Genomic DNA, 9,608 nt, shown 5'->3' with positions numbered 1-9,608 from the left:
CCTTTGGTGATATTTCTAGGAAGAAGTTGCTGCGGCTGAGGTCGAAGAGGTTGCTACCTGTGTTCTCCTTTAGGATTTTGATGGACTCCTGTCTCAGGTTTAGGTCTTTCAACCATTTGGAGTCTATTTTTGTGTGTGGTGTAAGGAAATGGTCCAGTTTCATTCTTCTGCACGTGGCTGTCCAATTTTCCCAACACCATTTGTTGAAGAGACTGTCTTTTTTCCATTGGACATTCTTTCCTGCTTTGTCAAAGATAAGTTGACCATAGAGTTGAGGGTCCATTTCTGGGCTCTCGATTCTGTTCCATTGATCTGTGTGTCTGTTTTTGTGCCAGTACCATACTGTCTTGATGATGACAGCTTTGTAATAAAGCTGGAAGTCCGGAATTGTGATGCCACCAGCTTTGCTCTTCTTTTTCAATATTCCTCTGGCTATTCGGGGTCTCTTCTGGTTCCATACAAATGTTAGGATTATTTGTTCCATTTCTTTGAAAAAAGTGGATGGTATTTTGATGGGGATTGCATTGAATGTGTAGATTGCTCTAGGTAACATTGACATCTTCACAATGTTTGTTCTTCTAATCCATGAGCATGGAACGTTTTTCCATTTCTTTGTGTCTTCTTCAATTTCTTTCATGAGTATTTTATAGTTTTCTGAGTACAGATCCTTTGCCTCTTTGGTTAAATTTATTCCTAGGTATCTTATGGTTTTGGGTGCAATTGTAAATGGGATCAACTCCTTGATTTGTCTCTTCTGTCTTGTTGTTGGTGTATAGGAATGCCACTGATTTCTGTGCACTGATTTTATATCCTGCCACTTTACTGAATTCCTGTATGAGTTCTAGCAGTTTTGGGGTGGAGTCTTTTGGGTTTTCCACATACAGTATCATATCATCTGCAAAGAGTGAGAGTTTGACTTCCTTTTTGCTGATTTGGATGCCTTTGATTTCTTTTTGTTGTCTGATTGCTGTGGCTAGGACTTCTAATATTATGTTGAATAGCAGTGGTGATAGTGGACATCCCTGCCGCGTTCCTGACTTAGGGGAAAAGCTCTCAGCTTTTCCCCATTGAGAATGATATTCACTGTAGGTTTTTCATAGATGGCTTTTATGATATTGAGGTATGTACCCTCTATCCCTATACTCTGAAGAGTTTTGATCAAGAAAGGATGCTGTACTTTGTCATATGCTTTTGCTGCATCTATTGAGAGGATCATATGATTCTTGTTCTTTCTTTTGTTAGTATATTGTATCACGTTGATTGATTTGTGGATGTTGAACCAACCTTGCAGCCCAGGGATAAATCCCACCTGGTCATGGTGAATAATCCTTTTAATGTACTGTTGGATCCTATTGGCTAGTATTTTGGTGAGAATTTTTGCATCCATGTTCATCAAGGATATTGGTCTGTAATTCTCCTTTTTGATGGGGTCTTTGTCTGGTTTGGGGATCAAGGTAATGGTGGCCTCATAAAATGAGTTTGGAAGTTTTCCTTCTATTTCTATTTTTTGGAACAGTTTCAGGAGAATAGGTATTAATTCTTCTTTAAATGTTGGGTAGAATTCCCCTGGGAAGCCATCTGGCCCTGGGCTTTTGTTGGGAGATTTTTGATGACTGCTTCAATTTCCTTAGTGGTTATAGGTCTGTTCAGGTTTTCTATTTCTTCCTGGTTCAATTTCGGTAGTTGATACATCTCTAGGAATGCACCCATTTCTTCCAGGTTATCTAATTTGCTGGCATAGAGTTGCTCATAATATGTTCTTAGAATTGTTTGTATTTCTTTGGTGTTGGTTGTGATCTCTCCTCTTTCATTCATGATTTTGTTGATTTGGGTCATTTCTCTTTTCTTTTTGATAAGTCTGGCCAGAGGTTTATCAATCTTGTTAATTCTTTCAAAGAACCAGCTCCTAGTTTCGTTGATCTGTTCTACTGTTCTTTTGGTTTCTATTTCATTGATTTCTGCTCTGATCTTTATTATTTCTCTTCTCCTGCTGGGTTTAGGCTTTATTTGCTGTTTTTTCTCTAGCTCCTTTAGGTGTAGGGTTAAGTTGTGTATTTGAGACCTTTCTTGTTTCTTGAGAAAGGATTGTATTGCTATATACTTTCCTCTTAGGACTGCCTTTGCTGTATCCCAAAGATTTTGAACAGTTGTGTTTTCATTTTCATTGGTTTCCGTGAATTTTCTTAATTCTTCTTTAATTTCCTGGTTGACCCATTCATTCTTTAGTAGGATGCTCTTTAGCCTCCATGTATTTGAGTTCTTTCCGACTTTCCTCTTGTGATTGAGTTCTAGTTTCAAAGCATTGTGGTCTGAAAATATGCAGGGAATAATCCCAATCTTTTGGTACCGGTTGAGACCTGATTTGTGACCTAGGATGTGATCAATTCTGGAGAATGTTCCATGGGCGCTAGAGAAGAATGCGTATTCCGTTGCTTTGGGATGGAATGTTCTGAATATGTCTGTGAAGTCCATTTGGTCCAGTGTGTCATTTAAAGTCTTTATTTCCTTGTTGATCTTTTGCTTAGATGATCTGTCCATTTCAGTCAGGGGGGTGTTAAAGTCCCCCACTATTATTGTATTGTTGTCAATGTGTTTCTTTGCTTTTGTTATTAATTGCCTTATATAATTGGCTGCTCCCATGTTAGGGGCATAGATATTTACAATTGTTAGATCTTCTTGTTGGATAGACCCTTTAAGTAGGATATAGTGTCCTTCCTCATCTCTTATTACAGTCTTTGTTTTAAAATTTAATTTGTCTGATATGAGGATTGCCACCCCAGCTTTCTTTTGGTGTCCATTAGCATGGTAAATGGTTTTCCAGCCCCTCACTTTCAATGTGGGGGTGTCTTTGGGTCTAAAATGAGTGTCTTGCAGACAGCATATCGATGGGTCTTGTTTTTTAATCCAATCTGATAGTCTGTGTCTTTTGATTGGGGCATTTAGCCCATGTACATTCAGGGCAACTATTGAAGGATATGAATTTAGTGCTGTTGTATTGCCTGTAAGGTGACTGTTACTGTATATTGTCTCTGTTCCTTTCTGATCTATGCTGCTTTTAGGCTCTCTCTTTGCTTAGAGGACCCCTTTCAATATTTCTTGGAGGGCTGGTTTCGTGTTTGCAAATTCCTTTATTTTTTGTTTGTCCTGGAAGCTTTTTATCTCTCCTTCTATTTTCAATGACAGCCTAGCTGGATATAGTATTCTTGGCTGCAGATTTTTCTCATTTAGTGCTCTGAATATATCATGCCAGTCCTTTCTGGCCTGCCAGGTCTCTGTGGATAGGTCTGTTGCCAATCTAATGTTTCTGCCATTGTAGGTTACATATCTCTTCTCGCAAGCTGCTTTCAGGATTTTCTCTTTGTCTCTGAGACGTGTAAGTTTTACTATTAGATGTCGGGGTGTTGACCTATTTTTATTGATTTTGAGAGGGGTTCTCTGTGCCTCCTGGATTTTGATGCCTGTTTCCTTCCCCACATTAGGGAAGTTCTCTGCTATAATTTGCTCCAATATACCTTCTGCCCCTCTCTCTCTCTTCTTCTTCTTCTGGGATCCCAATTATTCTGTTGTTTCGTCTTATCGTATCGCTTATCTCTCGAATTCTGCCCTCGTGATCCTGTAGTTGCTTCTCTCTCTTTTTCTCCCCCTCTTTATTTTCCATCATTTGGTCTTCTATATTGCTGATTCTCTCTTCTGCCTCATTTATCCTAGCAGTTAGTGCCCCCATTTTTGATTGCACCTTATTAATAGCCTTTTTGATTTCGACTTGGTTAGATTTTAGTTCTTTTATTTCTCCAGAAAAGGTGTATCTAATAAATTCCATGCTTTTTTCAAGCCCAGCTAGTATCTTTAAAGTCATGTTACTGAACTCTAGGTCCGACATCGTACTAACGTCCGTATTGAGTAGGTCCGTGGCAGACGGTACTACCTCTTGTTCTTTTTGCAGAGGTGATTTTTTTCGTCTTGTCATTTTGTCCAGAGGAGAATGGATGAATGAGAGAACAAAATGCTAACAGGTTAACAACATCCCCAGCAAATATACCCTATACAAATCAGAAAAGACCTGAAACCAGGGGAAAAGAAAGGGAAAGAAAGAAAAAAGAAAGAGAAAAAAAAAAGAAAAAGATAAAAACAAACAAAAACAGAACAAAACAAAAAAAACAGAATATGATCAAAAATGATCAGACTAGTGTATAGATCAGTGCCACACACTAGACTTTGGGCATATTTTGGTCTGTTAGAAGAAAGTGCCTCCTAAAATTTTAAAGGAAGAAAGACTTATATATGTACAAAATAAGGGTTGATACAATGAAGGGATGGAAGATGACTGTAAAGATGAAAAGTATAAATGATTTGATAAAAGGAATTGATAAGATAAGAAGTTGTTTGAAAAAAGAAAGAAGAAGATTAAAAAAAGAAGAAGAAAAGAAAAAAAAGGGAGAGAATGTGATCAGGCAGGAGACTAGAACAAAGCCATACACTAGTGATTTAGGGTATATTTTGATCTGTTAGAAGAAACTGTATCTCAAAATTTTAAAGAGAGAACAACTTATGTATATATGCCAAAAATAAGGGTAACTACTATGAAGGGATAAAATATGACTCTAAAAATGAAAAATAAAAAAATTTTTTTAAGATTTATTTATTTATCAGAGAGAGAGAGACAGGAGGAGGAAGGGGAGTCTCCCCGGCTCTGCCGCCTGTTGGGTTCCTGCTGGAGGAGCAGTGGCCCGACTGGGCCGCGGATCACAGTTTATGGCAACCCCAAGCTGAGAGCCCGCGCCTCGGCTCCGTCTCTGCAGCCGGCTTCCCCGCTCCGATACCTGGGAGCTCTGCCGCACTCAGGCACCCCCAGTCTTTCTGTGACCCCGAGGGTCCTGAGACCACACTGTTCCACGAGGGTTCCACCCCCCCGCTTAGCCACTGGACGTCCCTCAGCAGAGCCAACTTCTAAAAGTTCCGATTTTGTGCTCTGCGGCTCTATCACTTGCCAGAAGCAGCAAACAGAGGCCCCCTCCCCCGCCGTCTATCCTCCCGAATATCGCCTCAGATTCACTTCTCCGCACGTCCTACCTTCCAGTAAGTGGTCGCTTCTCTGTTCAGAGAGTTGTTGCTACTCTCCTCTTCGATCTCCTGTTGAGTTCGTAGGTGTTCAGAATGGTTTGATCCCTATTCAGCTGAATTCCTGAGACCGGACGAAATCCAGGTCTCCTACTCCTCCGCCATCTTGCTCCGTCCCCTCATCGTAATTTCTCTAATTTAACAAAAAAATGTTTTCAGTTTGGTGTAACTGCATCTATCTATCTATCTATCTATCTATCATCTATCTATCTAATCTATCATCTATCTATCATCTGTCTATCATCTATCTATCATCTATCTATGATCTATCTATCTATCATCTATCTATCATCTATCTATCTATCATCTATCTATCTATCTATCTATCTATCTATCATCATCTAACTATCTATCTATCATCTATCTTTCATCTATCTATCTTTCATCTATCTATCATCTATCTATCTCTATATGTATAATGCACTAAAATTTCTTAAGAAAAATTGAATATTTTACAAAATGTTTTGTGGTGATATATTTTGTTTGAAGAGGGCAGTTTTATTTTGTTATTGAGCTTTTATTGGCTGTGGATAAAGTATTGAAACACCTGAAAAAACATATGAGGTGCTTTATAAGAAAAATGAGTAAGGGGTATAGCAGAAATTGGGGGTTTTAATACAAGGCTATAATATAGTTTAGACAGATCTGCCTTGGTAGATTGCAAACTCTCCAAAATCTCCACTTGTACACAATGAATATTTCCCAATGAAAAGTGGCTTGAAGCCAAGGAGTAAAATTTCTCTTCCCTTTTCCTAGTTTGCTGATCTAGTTTAATCTAGGTTTAAAAAAACAAACAGCCAAAATACTTAAAAAATATAAGAAATTCCTTTGTGAAGTACCTTCATCATCAGCTAAGTTTGGCTATAGCAATTTTCAAAGCACTTGTCATAGTCACAGTTTATAAGTATATAATATATAATAATTATTATATATTATAATAATAATAAATATATAATATATAATACATATATAAATATGTATATTTATATACATAATATATATGTATAATCTCCACCTCAGAATCACTTAGAGACATTTCCCTCATCCATTAGCAATGTCTACTGTTAGAACCCTATGACCTAATTAAGGAAGTAAAAACTGTCCCCAGAGAAGCATTTTTTAAAAAATCTTTTATTTATTTATTTGACAGAGAAAGACACAGTGAGAGAGGGAACACAAGCAGGGAGAGCGGGAGAGGGAGAAGCAAGGCTTCCTGCCCAACAGGGAGCCCGATGTGGGGTTCGATCCCAGAACCCTGGGATCATGACCTGAGCCGAAGGCAGACGCTTAATGACTGAGCCACCCAGGTGCACTCAGAGAAGCATTTTTAACCAGAAAAATATGGAAATGAATTGTCTCTTATCTCAAACTTAAAAAAGAAACATTAAATAAGGACATTTAAAGTTATATTCAAGTATAGTTACAGCAAAAGGAATAAATCCAAGAAGGAATAAACATATTATCAGGTCAGTTTTTGAAATAAACTCTACTTTGGCTGGACTAAAGTTTCCTATTAATTATATTTTTACAAATGTTGAATATGTCACAATTTCATATATTTATTATTTTTTATGAGACTTTATGAAATCATTTTTCACATCTGTACTTGTCATGGCCAAATAGTGAAGAGAAAGACCTTCTACTATCTTGCCAGGAAAACCTACCTATGAATGGTTTTTTGAATCATCAGAAAACACTGGTTTTTAAGGTGATATCAGGAAATTGATAGTTTTTGTATATTTTTCATTTTTTGTCAATGAAGCCATAAAGCAATGTCAAACTGAATTACTGGATGTTAAATCAAAGGATAAATAAGCAAGAAATACCTAGAGGATGTTAAAAGAAATATCCTTCTTAATTGAGCTTCTTGTTTAAAGAATATTCTAAAATTTTAATCACTTAAGTAATGTGTGAGGGGTATTCATTCATTTGGCAATGTTTTTTCCCACTTCAACCATGTGCCAAATACTGAGTTAGGTAAGCAGCTAGCTCGCAGTGGCGAATGAAACAGACATGGTCTCTGCCCTTATAGATCATATAGCGTAGTAAGAGACCATTTACTAAGAAAAGTAAACAAACATAAATATATCCCATAAATTTGTGATAAGTGCTAAACAGGGCAATGACCAAGGTACCATGTTAGAGGGGAAAAAAAGGGGTAGAAAAGAAGGAATGTTCGGCTTTCTACAAGGTGTTTTGAAAGCCGTACTAACAAGATCACTTTAAGCTCATATATGAAGGATGAGCTGTAGACAAGCAAAATTCTCCTATTGAAGGAACCACATGGCCAAAGACCAGTAATTTGGAAAAGTTGACAGTCTCCTACTGGGAATTATAAAAATGCCAGCACAGCTGGTATTTGCCTCAAAATGTTAATAAGATTGTTTGGGTTCATGAACCCAAAAAAAATGCTAATTCCTCAAGGACATTTTTATGTATTTATTTATCTCAATAGTCAGTTCCCTTATACACTTGTCCAGAAGAGAACGTGATTTAGTTTTCACCAAGATTGATATAAAAAGATTTTTACTTAGAGGAAGAGAAAGACTATCTATAGCTTTCCTCATGACTTCAACTCCATTCTGCAAAATTTCTTCCACCTATGTTTTCTTGTTTCTAGCTCCTCTTTACATCTAAAATGTTTTCTAGCCCTCTGTAATAATTAGCTGAAGCCTCATAAAGTAGTCTTTATCTTTCTCATGCACATATATTTGTTCATCTTTTTGTTCCTCACTTCTTCACAGAGTTGAATTCCCTTCATGAAAGGAAAAATAAAAATCCCTGTTACTCCTGACAATCAGCCTTGGGTTCCAGTAGTTCTTTGCACTACCTTGCTGACATTGCCAGTCATCCCATGACCTGCAGAGAAGTAACCGATGCTTTCCCTGAGAGTTCAACCCATTATACATGTAGTTTTGTAAAACAGGGACTACTCCAGGTTCTTTCGTTAAACAGTACCTATAGAACATCCTGTGCCCAAAGGACACTATGCATTCTTGACTGATTCAACAATCCAATTGAGAGGATATGTATTTCTGCAGTACCAAGCATCCAACACACTAAATACATCATCATGTTAGCCAAAGAATTGAATGAAGTAGCAAAACATATTCTTGGCCACTGCTCTTTCTGGCAGTCAAATATTTAATTTCAAATTTGGATTTCTCTCTACTGTGAATGAACAAGACTCTCCCTTAAAAATCAAGTCAACATTTTAATTAAAAATAATGTTTACCCAAACTTGCAATTGTACATTTGGGGGGGAAAAAACACAGTGTTTTATTTTTGCTGGCATTTTATAAACCTCAATGCAAAATTTTGGCAAAGAAACATATACTTACATAACTATCCGGCATATCTCAAAGGTAACACTATTCATTCAGCAAAGCATTTTGTAAAACAAACTTGGATACAGAAATAAACATGAGGTGCAAATATCATATGTGATTATGGATTAGAACTTAATCAAAAGCCTGATATGGTCACCTGAGTCAGAGGCCTGGGTTCCAACTCTCAACATTTGGGGTTCCATCTTGTTCTAACTTTCATATGCTAACCTAACTAGAACGAGGACTCCTGCTATCTCTGTGCTTTGGAAAAGAACGCTAAGGAGTGTTTCCCTAGGAATAAAAGGTACTAAAGAACTTCTACTTTATTTTTGCAAAATAGGGACCCATGCTAGTGCTTTAGTTCTGGCAAAGGAAAATCACAGAAATGGGCTCTCCCCAGGAAGCCACCAAAGTGGCTGGAAAGCACTTGGCAGAATTCTAAAGAAACTCTCCAGCAAGTGAGCTTGATGAAGGGGTAATAAGAAAGAGAGAGGACTAGTTTCTAGGACCTCAGCCCTAGCACTCTCAGATGCCCTATTTCATTCCTACTTGCTTCTAGAATGCTTGGTAAGACAAATCTCACCTAATTTGGACTACTGTCACTTTGAAACTTAAATAAATAAATTATTATAACATTGGTCATTTTTTAAAAGCCAGCTTCCTCATATTTTGAGGTTTCCTGTTTGAAGAATATTAAGTCTCATCCTTTCCCCCTGTTGCTTCATGAAGTAATTAAGCCATGGAGAATATCTCATTATCCAGAGTCTTTCCTCCAATTGTAATAAGGGTCAAATGAAGAAAGTGGCCTACTTCCCTACACTGGTTATTTATTTCCAAGGCTCAATTAGTCCCTGGCTGTCAGACTTTCATAGAGGCAGTCATTCATGTTCCTTTGGTGTTGGTGCATCAGGCAATGTTTGTAGGAATGGTAACAGTCCCTAAAAGGAGAAACACCTAATCATTCCCTCAAATCTCCCCACCTAACTTAGGAGACCTCTAATATGAGGTCTCTCTACCTTTAACCAAGAATATTCTTCTCCTTTTCACAACTCACACAATGGAATTATACCTGACAGTCCATGCCCAGTACTTTTCCCTAAGAATAGCTTGGCATTTTGACCTTACTCATCTGGATGAACTCTCCAACTACTGGGGAATAAT

The sequence above is a fragment of the Zalophus californianus genome, chromosome 2, assembly GCF_009762305.2.
Source record: "Zalophus californianus isolate mZalCal1 chromosome 2, mZalCal1.pri.v2, whole genome shotgun sequence".
Taxonomy (NCBI): domain Eukaryota; kingdom Metazoa; phylum Chordata; class Mammalia; order Carnivora; family Otariidae; genus Zalophus; species Zalophus californianus.
This window is presented reverse-complemented; position numbering follows the sequence as displayed.